The 17672-nt window shown below is 35.9% G+C and overlaps 1 pseudogene; it reads right to left on the reverse strand.

Annotated features, from left to right (window-relative positions):
- Positions 1-3742: 3742 nt before the first annotated feature.
- Positions 3743-6451, reverse strand: LOC119804416 (annotated as a pseudogene).
- Positions 6452-17672: the final 11221 nt, after the last annotated feature.

A 17672-nucleotide genomic window follows, 5' to 3' on the forward strand; every position in this document is an offset into this window, starting at 1 on the left:
TAATGCCAACTGCTTTATACTATGACAATTGAAGGCATCTTAGAAGGTGATATTGCTTTACTTATGATAGGCTCAAAGGTACATAAGAGGAAAGTTTAGAAAAGACATTTACAAGTTGCAGTCTTCTGGAATGATTTGGAATTCTCTGTGTATGTACAGCTGATTATCTGTTGCTAGATATGGATTGAGACCCCTTTATCTATGGTTCAATAAGGTCCTGGTCCAGCTCATACTAGTACTATACATTAGGATTGCCTACCTCATACTAGTGATGAGCACAGGAAATAGCAACTGATTGTGGAAGCTTTAAGGTTGAGGACCTTAAAAGTGAACAGCTTTCACTGTTGTTTTTGGCTGGAAGCTGGAAATGTCCTTGATTTTGTCCTAATTCTATTTCCTTAAATTAGTACCCTACCTGGAAACTACACACAAGGATATGATCGAAACTCAGAGGTACCTGGGACTCCTTGTGGATGGGCTACCTATTAAAATAATTTCTGACATGAGTCTTATAAGAAGCCTCTAGGGAAAAGGTCGAAATTTGTCTTTCCATTGTCTGTTAATCCCATTCCACTTTTCAAATTTTCAGAATAAGAACTTGGAAGCCATTGTCAAGGGGTGGCTTCAGTGTCTACTAACTTTCCAGGAACCTAGTCCTATGACTTACAGCCTACTGGAGGCTAGACAGTCTTTATTGTCTTCAGGGATGCCCTACTTCTTTGAATCACTGTTAATAGTTATGAATACATGCACAATACAAGAATGACAAGGTCATGAAGATATCTACCGAGTCTGCAAAGGAAAGTCTGGGAGACCAGGCAATGAGCTCTAGGGTCATAATTCTAACAAACAGCACCTGACAGAGCAATAGATGGAGCTATGAAAATGAAGCTGAAAATGCAGTAGAGATGCTAGAAAGTCCGAGATGCAGGAATGTGCAACACCTGCAAAGAATAGCTCCGAATAGTGTGAAAAATTGTACAAGAAAAGAAAGCATGTTGGCTCCAGTTAGCAAAGAAATGGGAGTTGAACTGATGGCCTGATCATTTTGAAGCACACATCCCACGAAAATGTGTTGCAAATGCCAAATGTATAGATCTTGGATTTAATATATATGCCTTGATGAATTTTAGCGTTCCTTTGTTCTGCTCTTTCATTACTTCCCAATTTGTTTCTTTAGGAAAGCAGGCAGTTTCCCCTAAGCCACTTTATCTTGCAGGTATGCGATTCTTTTTCTAACTTTTACTGGTATTTATGACAGGGTTGATTCTCAGAGAAGGTTTTGGATATGGGCTTTTTTTGCAGTGATGAAACAGTTTAGACTTTGATGACTGTGAAACTGATATACTTTGTATTATAAAATGGGCACAGGCCCTTTCTACCTAAAAAGAGAACACTATAAATTGCATCTGGATTGTCTCTCAAAGTATTACATATTAAAGTATTATTCCATTGCTTGAAACTATTGGGGGGTTGCAACAATATTATAAAGCAGAGTCTGTTATGAGACTTTCCAGTCATTGTCAGTCATTGGGAGATATGATACTCCCAAGCAAGTGTATGATACTGATGACTTTCTATCTTTTTACTTTCTGGCCATGGGGTACACAGTTTTTTTCTATGTGCTGCTTGTGATAATATACTTATTGGGACAATCAGTGATGGATTATAGTATAAAAACTAGAAGTGAAAATCATTTTTATTTCATCAGTTGATTTATCTTGGCTACTTATTACAGTAATGGAAAGCACTTTACATGCAAGACAAGTCATGCAATCAAAGCTGATTTTCTAATCTCGATGGAATAGACATTAAATAGTGACTATCACATAATCAATACACAGGGGAAAAGTTTTGATGACTATTGACCTTGGAAGGGCCCTTAAAAACTACACTTACATTTCAGATGGTGAATTGAAGAAACAGAATTCTAGAGAAACTGATTGATCTGCTCAATATCACTCACGCCAACTAAATCCAGAAACTTATAGTTTTCTGGCTGGTAACCATTTGGTCACAAATAACATGTAGCTTTTCCTGAAACAATGTAAATTTTATATATGTATATATATATATATATGTATATATATACATATATACACATATACATACATATATATATATATACACAAATACATCTGAGATAATTTTGGGAAAGGCTAGAAAGTCAGAATATATTCATTTAATAAGCTTAGTTTCCTAAGTCTACAAATAAAGCTTTTAGCTGAAAAATGTTGTAGAAAAATTTATTTGTACACTGTAAAGATTTGTCACTCATATTGGTTTAATAAAATGCTGATTGTTCAGTAACCAGGTGGGAAGTATAGGTGGGGTAACCAAACTAAGAGAATTCTGGGAAGAGGATAGGCAGAGAGAGTCAGTCACCAGCCAGACACAGAGGAAGCACGATGAGAATGCCTCACTTAGAAAAGGTACAAAGTCACATGGCCAATCATAGACAAGAATTATGGGTTAATTTAAGTTGTAAGAGATAGTTAACAATAAATATGAGCTAATAAGTCAAACAGTTTATAATTAATATAAGCCTCTGTGTGTTTCTTTGGGACAGAACAGTTGTGGAACTAGGCAAGACAAAAACTTCTCTCTACAAATAATATCAGAACTGAAGAGATTTTACCAATGTTGAAATTTTCTCATAAATGACAAAATATTTTAAATTTCATGTTTGACAATAAGCTATCTTTCTCATTGAATTCTGATTTCTTTGGTTATTTCTCACTAATGAGTCATTCTTAATATATCTTTCTAGAGAAATCAGACATTAATGTTTGCACCAACTGTTGCGTAGATAGGAATAGAAATTATTTATAATACTCATTGACAAATTTTGAAAATTTAATCACTGAATGTAGGCTGGAGGTGTGGCTGTGATTGTCATTTATCTCCTTTTGCCAATAATAACCTGTTCTAGAATTAAATGAAAATAGATTCTAAAGATTGATTTATTTAAAATCACTCAGTGGGGAAATTCATAAACACATCTTAATCTTCTCCCTTTAATATCTTTACCTTGTTGCACATTGTGCAAGAGAAAGAGAAAATGCATTCCTAATGCAGATTTTAGGAAGATTTAATGAAATGGAAATAAATAGATTTGTTATTTTATTTTGCTATCTGGAAGGTTTAAGCAATGTGATATTTATGCAGTGGCAGCTCCCAGAGAGGTCTTTTGGAAAATCCTGTTAGCAGCAGTTAACAGGATACTTTATGAGAAGTTTAAGTTTCTTATAATACTGATGTGGCTAAGCATTTCCAACAGATTGAAACTACAACTTACAGGTAGTCTTCCATAGTGATATTTTATAACTAAGTTGGAAATTATGATAGAAAAATAGAGAGGTAATATTTTAAAACCCAAACCCATTAGTTTTTGGTTAATTGTGATGAAATAATGATTGCTATGAGCAACTTTCCGTTTTTGAATCTTAGCAGTATTGCTCATTCCTCAGATTTGTCCATGAAGGAATAATCATCACCACTCATAAGCCATTGAAGAATCAGAAACCACAGAATAGTTTTGTATTTCAAACTACTGGGTTTTTCCTTCCTTTGATTGCCTGATTGTTTGATTTGCACTTGAGTAGCACTCATTCATTTCTTTAAGAAGCTCATTGAGAAAAGATAGCCTTTTATACTTTGCAGATTCATCACAGAGAAAGTCAAGATTGGAGAAGAGTATTCTCTCCTAAAGTGTGATTTTTTTTAACAAAATCATAGGGTTTTATTTCCATCCCATTGGGCAGGGCTCGGCAGGGAGCAGACTCTTATAGAGGGAAGAGGCCACTACTCTACTTGCTGGCAATGAACAGTTCCGGTTCCGTAGCACCACTATGACTGAGTCCTTGCGCAGGAACATCTTGGAGATGTAGCCGTCCTTGTTGACAGGCTTGGATTTCTTCTTGCCCTGTGGCCGCTCTTGGGACCTCAGTCCACATCTCCTTCACATTCTCCAGCACCATGCTGCAGTGCCTGTCAAAGGCCTTCACCAGTCCCAGGAGCTTCTTGTTGTTGATTGCTAACAGTTAATTAGCACGTGTGTGTTGTTCTTGACTGACTGTGTTAGCACCGAGGGGGACCTGTGTTGAATTCCTCCTCTGCCTGCTTCTGCAGCTCCTCTGGAGTCATCTCACTCTTGGGTTTATTGAGGAGACTCACGGTGAAGGTTTCGCTTGCAGATCACTCCTGCCTCCACTGTGTTGCTCTGGTCTGTAAATTCCTAATCAGTTTATTGCAGTGTTTTTTGTCTGATATTTGTAGTTGGGTTGTTGCAATGTTTAGTTAAAAATCATATAAAAATGGGAGTAATTTATCATGATTTTGAAAATTAAGTTTGTGTTTTGTTGCTCCAAAGATTTGAAATAGATGAGAGAGAGAGAGAAAGAGAGAGAGAGATGTAGTTTGATTCAATAGAGAATTTTTAAAAATCTGATGATTAGAGCTGACAACAAAGGGATAGGTTAATATTTTTAAACTTTAGAAATCTAAGTATTCACTTTTGTCTCTTCCAGTTTCATACATGCATATAAAGAATTTGAGTTGTTTTCATCCACCATTCTCTTTTCCACTCCCTTTCCCACTGAGATACTTTTTATTTCCTACAAGTTTTCCTCCTACTTTTGTGATCTTTTCTATGTACCTGACCCACTGCATTTACTTAGGACTGCTTCTGTGGGCACTGATGGGTGGTTATTTACTGGAACATGGAAGGGCAAATTGTTATAATTATACCAGTAAGTATATGGGCACCTGTGTTTGCAGGTGTGTGTGCCTATGCCCATGTCAGGAGGCCATAAGATGGTGTTGAGTATCCATATTAGAAGAGCCTCATGTGACTCATTAGTCACTTAATCTTATTCTTAGTGCATTTTATTGAAATATTTTGATGTACTGAATAATTTATATACATAAATTGTAATTAGAAATTGTATCATCAAAAGCAACTTTATAAACACAGGTATCACCTTCAAGATTTTCTTCTCCTTTTATTATCTTATGATCAGACTAACATAAGACATAATTTGTCAACAAATTTCAATAATACAATGTAGTACTATTAATCATGTATTATACTGTATAATATATTTTAATTATTTTAATAACATTTAAAATATGTAATAATAATTTTATAGATATGTTTATTTTTAGTATTTTGACTTATACACTAGGTTTTGAAGTGACTTGTGTGATACCATTAGAGCTTTGCCATATTGTATAAGGTTTTGTGGTTTTTTTTTTTTTAGTTTTCTTGGTGACTTTTATTCTTCAATATACTTTTCTATTGTTATTGAGTATCTTTTGATTAAACTTAAAGCACTGTTTTTAAGACTACTTCTAAAGCAGGTGTCATGGTGACAAATTCCTCATTTTGTTTTTTTTTTTTTTCAGTACAGTTTTGCCATGTCTAATATCCTTATTTTGCAGTTTTCCATTGAATCTTTTGTATGTACAAAACACTTTCTTCATAATGACTGTAAGGGCTGGGAAGAGCCTGCCAATGAGTGTCATGGTTAGTTGTAATTGTCCATTTTACCAGAAAAATATAGTCCTGGAAAACCCAGTGCTGCAGTGTTGAGATGGTGACACTATTAAGATCTAGGGACTAGTAAGAGTTGGTTAGGTCATTAGCTGTGTCATCTTGAAAAGGATTAATTTATCTTTTATGAGACTCTGACTAGTTCCTGAAGATTGAGACTTATGCTTTAATCTCTCTCTGGCTTCCTGCCTCAATATGTGATATCATCCATGAACGCTTTTATCATTGTGATGCTATCCATAGGCTGAGCAGATAGGGGAACCTATTGTGAAATTTCAGTTTCCAAAAATGTGACTTAACAAACATCTCTCTTGACAAAGTCTCCAGCTTCAGATGGTTTAAGCTAATATAAAAATATTTTTTCACAATTATTAGAAAAATCATCAATAAAGTTATAAATGTCATTTGATATAGGAGGTAAATGATGAGGAATGGTAAGCTCACATTCCATCTAAAGGTGGCAGCTACTATTCTGTTAAGCAAGAATATGAGTGCAGTTGATGTTAGATTTAAAATTTCAAAGCAACTAGAAACAGTATTTTGTATGATAGCTTCTGATTTTAAAATACTGGCAACCGATACAACAATATTTTTAAAACATTGTGTGGGCCCAATAGAAACCATCTGTGGGTCAGTTTAGTTTCAAGTTTTTCTTAGACATGCCGAGTGAGTAAGCCATAGCCATTTTGAGGGCACAAGTTAGGAACACATCAGAAGAACTGGAAGCAAGCCATGCTAGTTCTAATCCCCAGTTGATGGTTTTGCTTCTCTGTTCATTGCTAAAGTTTGGGAACTTACTGAAACATGTGTTTGTCCTTGTAGGAAAGGAAAGAACATATTTTTGCAAAAGGAAAAGAGGTCTTTGTCGAAATTATTTTATTATCAAAACCATATCATTTGTTTTACTGGAAAAAGGAAGATGGTTTGTTTTTACTGCTGGGTCATATTTTGTGTAGTAAAGACAAAAAATTCTTCGGTCAATATTGTAATCTTTATATTTCAACGTTAAGTTTTCCTTATTTGTATTATAGTAAATCAATGATTTTGAGAAAAAAAAAAGAAAGTTCTAAATACTACTACTCACTCCCATAACAATTGCTACTTGTTAAGTAGTTACTGTGTTCAGAGGATCTTTCAGATCTTCTTCCTCATAAAAATTTATGGAATAAATTGTAATAATGCTTATTTGTTTCATCACTCTATAGACTCATGATAAACCCTTATCACATTTTTTCTAGGCATAGAGGTTACTTATCACACACATAGCACACACACACTCTAAGAGAGTATGAAAATCTTCATTAGTTGTATAATAAAGGTTTCTGAGAATAGCAGGACAGGCTTGCTTAGCTGGTGTGAAAATAGTTTGAAAGAGTGCTAAAAGAAGACTAGTTTAGAATTTTTGCTATGTTTGAAGGGTAGTGCTCACATTTAGACAAAACTTAGAAGTTTATTCATCCGCTACTAACTAAAGAAAGGCGTTATTTGCTTTCCAATCAGATTTTCTGATCTTTATTGACACGCAAATGACTTCCAAAATAGACTGTAATGGAATATAACAAAGGTTTATTTATTATAAGATAAACTCATGGAAATAGTAGCAATCCACAGTCCTCTGCATTTGCTGGGAACTGGAACCAAATCTAGCCGCCAAAAGGCTCATCTGTTGTAGGAGGCTTTTGTTCGCCTGGCCACCCAGAACCGAAATAATCACTCAGAAACTATATTATTTGTAATACTGTTTGGCCAATAGCTTAATCATGCTGCTAGCTAGCTCTTACACCTAGAATTAACCCATCTCCATTATTTTGTATTTTACCATGAGGCTCGTGGCCTACTGACAATGTTCTGGTTAGAATAAAAAGGAAGGTTTTTAACTTTAACATAGTAAAATTAAATATAACAAAACAGGTATCAAGTAGGAAATATAGTTATACTATTTATATCTATTTTATCTTTTATCATAACTAAGGAAACTATAACCATCTATTCTTCAACTCCATCAAAGACTCAAGAAGGATATAATATTACCTAAGTAAACAGGAAGTACATTGTAAACAACTTCCAAAACTCTAGAAATGACAGAGACATCTTGCTGCCTGGAGAGTCACCCAAAGTTCTTCTGTATCATTGGGGCATCCACCTTCAGCCTATAGTCCCATAGTATCCAGCAGGATTTTCCACAAAGCATGAAATTTCAAAGACAGTTTTGCCTATATTGGCAGTTTGTCAGTCATGTTCTTCTGTATCCTGCAGAATGTCTGGCAGTCTCTTTCATGAAGCAGGAACTCTGAAGGATTGTCTCACCTTTAGACAAGTTCAACAGTCATTTCTCTGTGGGTCCTTCATGTCAATTGCATCAAACAGTCCAGGCAAGAACAGTTTATTGTCCAAATGGCTAACAAACTCCATTAGAAGCTTTTTTAATGCCCATCACCCTCTTGAAGTAGATTAATGGTGCCAGGAGCAGATGTGTCTCATTGTTATAAAAAGTCTTAAGCTTATAAAATATTTTAAATGCCATATTCTGAAGGTCTCTGAAACATTTGAAGAATACCTATATAACTAAAATATATCTCTATATATCTATAAAACCTAACTAACATGACTACAAGCTTGACTATTATAGATGATTATCTATTAACCTGTATTTTGTAATTATACATTTTTAAATGAGCTGTACAAACACATTATCATAATCAAGAGCAGAACAATACATATATAACTAAATTGACCAGAAATGTGTATCAATAAACAAAGATACATACCAATGCAAATCTCTATAGCATATCCCCCTTTAAATGTAAAGAAATATTTATAAACAATATTTGTGAATATGGGTATAATTCTCACCAAACTGCTTCCTGCTTTGTTGGACAAAGTAATTTTAGGGGTGTTCATTGTGACCTTTCAGGGGCTCTTAATCCATTAAACCACATTAGTCTGGAAGGATTCCACAGGTTCTCAACCTCTGTGGAAACAAGAACTTCTTTTCCAAAGCAACAAATCCATAGACCCAAATTCTAAAGTCAAGAGACCTTTAAAACATATATGTTGGTTACTTAGCTCCTTCACAGTCAAAAAATTCAAAGAAAACACAATAATCCAGAATTTCTGTGTATTTTCCATCTTTACATGGCTTTTTTTACTCTTTTACTTTTTAATATTTATTTTATTATCTTTACTTCTTTAATCTATGACTGTCTATAACCTGTCTCTTTAAAGACTTTGTTTTATTTTTTAAATGGTTTATTTCTTTTTCTAACTCTCTATACTCTTTTTCTTCTCTCTCCCAAGCCTACATACATTTTTCCAACACTGTGACCCATTTAGAGGTCTTTATCTTCTGCATTTCTCTTTATTGCATATTTGTAATCCTTTTCTGACCAGAATCACATTTTAAAAAGCCAAGCAATAATAGTATGACTAAGACTGCTTTGCATTTTGGCTCCACCTAGTCCAACATATGAGAGGTCTGTTCATTGCCTCTGAGAGCCATTCTCTCAGCCTCAGATCTATGGTTGGGAGCAGCAGGTCTGTGTTGCCATTACACAAGTTGTAACACTCTGTTCACAAACCACATTTATGTATTTTTTAAAGATTTATTTATTATATATACAGTGTTCATCCTGCATGTATGCCCTCAGGCCAGAAGAGGGTACCAGATCTCATTACAAATGGTTGAGTTACCATGTGGTTGCTGGGAATTGAACTCAGGACCTCTGGAAGAACAACCAGTGCTCTTAACCACGGAGCCATCTCTCTAGCCCCCACAAACCACATTTAAATACTTCTTAGCCAGATCTCCCAAAAGAGTTTATGCTGGCAGCATGGCACAGGAAGCTGCCTATTCAAAACCATGTGGCTTTTTTCTGCTACTGCTGATTCAGGAAAACCTCTCTTAAAGGAGCCATGGCATTAAGTGGTGTATAACTCTGTTATTTTGTGTCTAGAATTCCTTTTCAAGCTCTCTCAGGTTTTAAGTGAATTTAGCTAGCACATGTTAGAGTGCCCGTTTGTTGTAGGAGTCTGCTTGTTTTTCCCAACCTCCCAGAACTAAAATAATCACTCAGAAAGTATATCATTTCAATACTGTTTGACCAATAGCTTAAGCATATTGCTAGCTAGCTCTTAAATCTAGAATTAACCCATCTCCATTATTTTATATTTTACCATGAGGTTTGTTGCCTACTGGCAAGGTTCTGGCTGGCAGCTTACATCTGTGTCCAGCAGCTCCATGGCTTCTCATGACTCTGCCTCCTTTCTCCCAGTATCCAGTTTAGATTTTCCACTTAGCTCTGCTTTGCCCTGCTCTGTTATAGGCTCAAAGTAGGTTCTTTATTAAACAATGGTATTCACAGCATAAAGAGGGGAATCCCACATCACTTGTCCATCCTTTTCATCTGCATTTATAGTACATGAGACCATGTCAAAAATGGGCTGTTATCTTAAAGGTTATTGGCTGAAGGCATTCGCACAGCAGATCTTGAACATTAATTAAAAAAAAATATGTGCCAGGTGTTGTTGTACACACATTTAATCCCATCACTTTGGAGGCAAGGTAGGTGGATCTCTGTGTTTGACATCAGCATGATCTACAAGAGCTAGTTTCAGGACAGGCTCCAATGCTACAGAGAAACACTGTCTCAAAAAAAAACAAAAAGAAGAAGAGAAAAAAGAAGAAGGAGAAGAAGAAGAAGAAGAAGAAGAAGAAGAAGAAGAAGAAGAAGAAGAAAAGAAGAAGAAGAAGAAGAAGAAGAAGAAGAAGAAGAAGAAGAAGAAGAAGAAGAAGAAGAAGAAGAAGAAGATATAGCTAAAAGTTAAAAATCTTGCAGGGTGCACTGGTGCTCACTTATAGTCCCGGCTACTTGGGAGACTGAGACAGGAGAATCTCTTGAGTCCAAGAGTTCTGGGCTGTAATGCATTTTGACACTAAGTTTTGCATCAATAAGGTGACCTCCTATGAGCAGAGAACCACTAGGTTGCCTAAGGGGGGGTGAACCATTCCAGGCTAGAAATGCAGCAGGTCAAAACTCCTATGCTGATCAGTTGAAAATCTATAATCACAAAAGTTAAAAAAGGAGGAAAGAAACTAAAGGGACATCTCCAAGAAAGGAAATACTTTCAACAGATAATCACTGGACAGTTATATCTCAGTAACAAATTATCTATGGCTGTCAAAAACAACAATCAGAAGGAAAAAAATCAAAAAAATGATTTTGATGGGAAGATGGCTCAGTGCAGAAAGTCTTTGCCTCCCAAGCATGAGGACCAATACTGGTATCCTCAGAGCCCATATAAAGGCAAGTCTAGCATAGTGAGACACTTGTAATGATGGTGATTGTGAGACAGTGATGAAAGCTCTCTGGAACAAGTTCCTAGTTCACATAATCTTATATTGAAGCATCAAATTCAGTGAAATATCCTGCCTTAATTGTAGTGAGAAGCGGCGGGGCTGCGTCCCGCCACCCGCCGCTGGCTAGCTTTACACCCGAAATAATTACACGGAAACATGTAATTTTACTATGTTAAAGCCTTTCTTTTTTGTTTAAACAGAAAAAGGGGAAATGATGGAGGAGTGTCTATGTGTTACTTTCATTACTAATAAAGAAAACTGCCTTGGCCCTTTAAGAACAGAAAATTAGGTAGGTGGAGTAGACAGAACAGAATTGTGGGAACAAGGAAGTAGGGTTGGAGAGACGCTTCAGGCAGTCGCCATAGGAGTCTCCATGCTGCTCCTCTCCGAGATGGACGCAGGTTAAGATCTCTCCTGGTGAGCCACACCTCGTGGTGCTACCCAGATTACTAAATATGGGTTAAAGGAAGATGTGAGAATTAACCAATAAGAGGCTGAAACTATGGGCCAGGCAGTGTTTAAATGAATACAGTTTCCGTGTAATTATTTCGGGTGTAAAGCTAGCCGGGTGGCGGGACACAGCCCCGCCGTTTCCCACTACACTTAATAAATAAAATAGAAAGTGATTAAGGAAGACACACAAAGCCAACCTGTGAACTCTGCACACATGAATGAAAAACACACAATGACAACCCCTGAAATCCACATACATGTTCCCACATACATGCAAATATACTATCCTAGTTTCATTTCTGCTACTATGATAGTAAAAAAACACAACAACTTGGGGGAGAAAGTTATTTTCAGATTATAGTTCTAGGTTACTGTCCATCATTGTGGGGGAGTCAAGGCAGAAAATCAAGCAGCAAGCTACACCATATCAACAGTCAACAGTACTGAATAATAAATGTGCACTGGACTATTTTCATACTTGCTTGCTTTCATCTAGTTTTCTCCTTTTATAATGTTTAAAATCCCTGTCTTGTGAATGATAATACCCATAATGGACTGGGTCTTCATATATAAATTAACAGTAAAGTCAGTCCCTAGAGATGTGACCATAATCTAGATAATTTCTCATTAAGGCTCCATGACCAGATGATTACAGATTGTGTCAAGTTGACAGTTAATTCTAATTAGCACTTACATACACACACATACATGTGCCATAAAGACATACACATGTTTGGAACAGAGTCAGTCAGTATCATAAAATTTTAGAGGTGAGAGTGCTTGTCCACCAGTAATTATACATTTTCCCACCATGATATGATAAAGCAAGGATCCAAATCCAGTCAATTTTTCATGCACTGTTGGTTGTAAAAAAAACCTAGAGTTTATAAGTTCACAGGCTGACTTGGCATGCAAAGGCTTAGTTGCTTACATTAAATATTAGACCTTGAACACAATAAATCTTATCTGAACGCTTTCCCATATATATATATATATATATATATATATATATATATATATATATATATATATGGTCTACACAGAATATCACTTGCCATTTGAAATCAATGCTCTCAATATTCTTTAGAATACTAATTGGAATACTAATTGGAATGTGTCTTGACATGGATATCTTCAGGTCTTCCCTATTTGAGGTTTGGTTTAAATTTGTATAATTAGAGCTAAAGTCAAGATCAGAGACTACAGTGGAAGATTTAAAATAATATTAGTAAAAGGCATTATGTGAAACAGTGAGCTGAGAAATACAGGTGTAAGTTTTTAAATTAATATCTTTTTATTATTTCATACTTACAAATAGTTACAACCCCCTTTTGAGAAACATCTCAACTGAGATCATAAAAATAGTCAATAAAGTGTACCTTAAGTACAATTTCATTGTGGCCTATGTATTGATGGCGGTGGGTCTTCTATCTATCTGTTGCTTTCATTGGTTAATTAATATAGAAAACTGCTTGGCCTGATAGGTCAGAACATAGGTAGGCAGGGAAGACAGAACAGAATGTTGGGAGGAAGAAGGCAGTGAGACAAATGCCATGGAGCCAGCCGCCAGGTCAGACATGCTAAATCTTTCCCAGTAAGCCACCACCTCATGGTGCTACACAGATTATTATAAATGGGTTAAGCAAGATATGAGAGTTAGCCAGTAAGAGGCTAGAGCTAATGGACCAGGCAGTGTTTAAATGAATACAGTTTCCATGTAATTATTTCGTGGCATAATTCCCCGAAATATGGCATAATTCCTAGCCAGTGGCTGGGAGCCGGGCTGCGGGAAGCGGCCTGCAGCTCCCTCTACAATGTATAAGTAGGGGTCCATTTTGTGACTATTTTGTTGTTACTAGCACTCCATTCTCTACTTGTAAGCCTGAACAGTATTCCTGAATAACTTTCCTCTTCAAAGGTAGAAATAAGTGGAGAACAAAAACAAGAACATGCATCCCATAAAATCTACATGTAATTTCAGCCTAAAAAATGTTCAAGTCTTTAAATAACATGTTTGGCTACTAGTTATGTGGACATCTCTCTGCTCTTTCAGCTTGACTCTATCCATGTGTGTCTTGTCTTTCTGCTCAATCAACAAATACTGACCTTGCTTTATTGTGATTTTGCTGGAAATTCTGTGCTGTGCTGGACACCAGAGACTTGAATAGACTTAAGCAGAGATCCCCTGAGACTCTACACAAGATTCTTCAGGTTGCACTGCTGTCAACATTGAGTTGCTTTTTCTGCTGCTGGTGACACTTTGAGAAATGATATAATTTCAGCTGTGCTAAATTCTCTTTCTATTCTTACCTCAGCCTTGAACAACTGACAATGAAATAAGGAAGAATCAAGGACATTTCTAAGGACTTATTTAACTAGCTGCTAGTAGGGCAGAAAAAGGTTTAAAGCTGGTGGAGATATTGGGTGACTATGGTAATAGGAGAGAATTTTCATGCTGGGAATGCTGTGTTTGAGGTTTCTGCAGCAAGTAGATGAGTCTCAAACAGGAAAGATGTCTAGCTTGTAGAAACAGTGGGGCACGTTCTACTGAGCAATCTACACTCCATGTGGTAGAGCTATATAATATCTCACCAAATTTTAGTCTATTCTGAAACCAAGTTAGTGTTTTCATTATCCTGTAATTGTAGAAAAACAAAGCTATGTACCACAGCTACGTTGTATTTGGACCCTGCATTTAAGTAACAGCTTCTTTCAGTAATAAAGAGTCAACTATCTTTATGTCAATTCTAGAACACTTCATGTTCTTATAGGATTCTGTTTGGGCTAGGCATCCTCCTCTAAAAAAGATGAACAAGTATTGTTTATACTAAGTATTCACAGGAAACAGAAGAAAGCTCAATACCTTAAGGCCATTAATTTTCCTGGGAGAATAATGGTATGAATTATTCAGTGTGTCACAAGAAGACCATAAATTATTTGAACATTGTATAGTTTAACTATAGCTGAATATAGAATTACTAAAGCAAACCAGTGAATAAGCTTAGTGGTGCATAAATTGGAGGTTTGTCCCTTGCTGTCAAGAGGGCTTCTGATCCATGTACTAAGTTCAAAATTACCCTTCTCAAAACTTTTTCATCTTATTTCTATTCTTTTCAGAACAAACACATTTCACAAACAGATAACAAGGACAACTTAACCTAACTTTAAAACCCAAGTGACAAGCCAGTTGTGGTACACATTTGTAATCCCAGCACTTAGGGGCTCTAGTAAAAGTGGGATGGCTACTAAAAGTTAGAGTTCACCTACATGTAGTAAGTGCTGAGCCACCAAGGCCCTTTCTCAAAGAAAACAACAGCAACAACAACAAAAAAAAATAATCAAACAACGACAACATAAATTTCATTTTATTTTACTTCCTTACTATTTTTCCTCTTTGCATATTCCTTTGAAGCAGACTTTCTATCATAGAATAGAGAGCTGATACATTTACTATTTAGGGATATATTCTTAGAAACTAAATAAAAAATTTCTTCTACAGGGATTCACAGAAGTGTCTTCTTTGGGACTTAAGTTTCTCCTACTACTGAATAGACATCTTCAAATTTTTTAATAAGAGCTACACATTTTAATTGTGCAATTGGACCTTCAAACTGTATACCTGATTGTATTATCTAGCAATATTTGATTTCTCACTCCAAACCAGAATAATAGATAACCCTTTAAAAATATTCAAGGCAAAAAAGCCTGTATAAGTGACTTGAAGAAATGCATTCAATACAATTTTTAGCAAGTGGAATTTTGCTGTTGGTAGGGTCATAGATAGACGACATAGATAGAACATTGTTAGACCATGTGTGTGCATGTAAAATATATATTTATATGATATATGCAAATTTATACAATATATGTAAATACACATATGTGATATGTATATGTACAATCTATCATATATATATTACATGCATATACTTCTATGAATTGTGCATAATTCTAGGTAAATATGAGGCAATATTATTCCTTGATGCAATATCAAACATTGTTTGTATTATTTGTCCCTCCTCCATTTCTATCTTGGTGTTTTGATTCCCAACTCTTTGCCTGATTAGAGACCTCATTTTTTCATTTCCTCCTTTACATTATTTTATCTTGCTGTTCCCTTTTCTGGTGCCCTGCCATGGTCTCCTTTTACTTTCGTCATTTCTGAGTTTCTGGGGATACTTGAGATTATATACTTATATCTGAAGATTTTTAGTTAAGAACCAAAAATGAGAGACAGAGAGAGAACATGCAACATTTATCTCTTTTGGTCTAAGTTATTTCATGCAAGATATCTTTTCTAGTTACATTGATGTATTTGCAAATTCCATAATTGCATTTTCCTTATTTTGTTGTGTATATACACCACATTTTTTCCAATACATTCACCACTTGAAGGACATTTAGTTTGTTTAAATTTCCTATCTATTTTCAACAGAGTGGTAGCAAACATGGCTAGGTAAGTGTTTTGTGGTAGTATGTCAAGTCCTTTGGATATAAGCCAAGAGTGGTATAGTTAGGCCATATTGTAGATTCATTATTAGTTTTTGGAGAATTTTGCATGCTGATTTCCAAAGTGGCTCTTCCAGTTTGAAAATCCACCAACAGTAAATTAGGGTTCCATCTTCCCAAAATCTTCACCAGAACTTGTTGTTAGTTGTTTTGATGATCTCAGCCATTGTGATACCAATGAGATAGAATATCAAAGTTGTTTTAACTTGCATTTTCCTGATTGATAAATGCACTGAATACTTTTTGAGGTATTTCTTAGTTATTTTTATTTCTCCTTTGGAGAACTCTGTTTGGATCCATAGAGTGGTTTTAACCAGGCTTCTTGTTTTCTTTACTTTTATTATTTTAGTTATGTATTCTTGACAGTAATTCTCTTTTAGTTGCCTCGTTGGCAAAGGTTTCTTCTCCCACTGTTGGCTTCCTTTTCACATGGTTGATTGTTTCCTTAGCTGTACAGTAACTTTTTAGTTTGATGACTTACCACTTGACAACTGGTGGTCTTTGTTCTTGGGCAAATGGAGTCTTATAATGGTGTGAGAAGTCCTTCTGTATATGTGTTGCTTTTATTAGTTAATGAATAAAGGCTCTTTCGGCCAATGGCTTAATAGAGTAAAGGCAGGCTGAAAATCCAGACAGAGATGTAGAGAAAGAGTAGGTAGTGTCAGGAAGTGATGTGGGAGGGTCTTCTGTTTTAATAAAGAAACTGCCTTGGCCAGCCCTTAGGTGGGTGGAGTAGACAGAACAGGAAGAAGGAAGTGAGGTAGATGGCTCAGTCAGATGCCACGCCTCTCCTAAGTGAGAGAGACTGCCGTGCCTCTCCTCAGAGAGAGAGATGCGACGAAGCTCCAGCCCAAGTTGGACGTATGCTAGAAACTAAATGGTAAGGCACCACTTCATGGTGCTACACAGATTATTAGATATGGGTTAATCAAGATGTGAGTAAGAGGCTGAAAATAATGGGCCAGGAAGTGTTTAAAAGAATACAATTTGTGTGTTGTTATTTCGGGTGTAAAGCTAGCCATGTGGGATCCGGGCAGGACGAAAAGCAGGCCTGTCCGTCTGCTCCACACTACAAGGAAGAAGCCATGTTGCTACCATAGGAGAGAGATGCCTCTGCTGGAGCCCCCCAGAACTTTGCCGGTAGGCCACAACCTTGTGGTGATGCACAGATTAATGAAGATGGGTTAGTTTATGATATAAGAGTTGCCTACAAATATGTTTAAGCTATTGGCCAAATAGTATTGCAAATAATATAGTTTCTGTGTGATTATTTCATGTCTGAGCGGCTGGGAAATGATCAAGCAGCCTCTGCCAACAATATTCAGAAAGGCCTGTCCTACACCTATACCTCTTAAGATACAGTATATGCTTTCATCTATAAGTTTTAGTGTTTTGATTTTCATACTGAGGGCTTTGATCCATTTGGGGTTGATTTTTGGGCACAGTGGTAGGTATGGGTCTAATTTCATTCTTCTATACAGGGAAGTCTACTTTTTGAGGACCATTTGTTGAAGATGATCTCTTTTCTCCTGGTTATGTTTTTAACCTATTTCTCAAATAAGAAATGGCTGCACTTGGTTTACTTACGTTTTATTATTCTGTTTTGTTCCCTTAATTTGCCATATTGTTTTTATTACTATAACTGTTATATAATTTGCAATCTATAATTGTACTTCTTTCAGCATTAGTATATTGGTTCAGGACTGCTTTGGACATTCAAGTTCTTTTCTGATTTCATATGAACTTTCGTTAGTTTTTCCCTAGTTCTGTGAAGTATGAGACAAGTATTTTGAGTGCACG

Source organism: Arvicola amphibius, chromosome X (assembly GCF_903992535.2).
Source record: "Arvicola amphibius chromosome X, mArvAmp1.2, whole genome shotgun sequence".
Lineage (NCBI taxonomy): Eukaryota > Metazoa > Chordata > Mammalia > Rodentia > Cricetidae > Arvicola > Arvicola amphibius.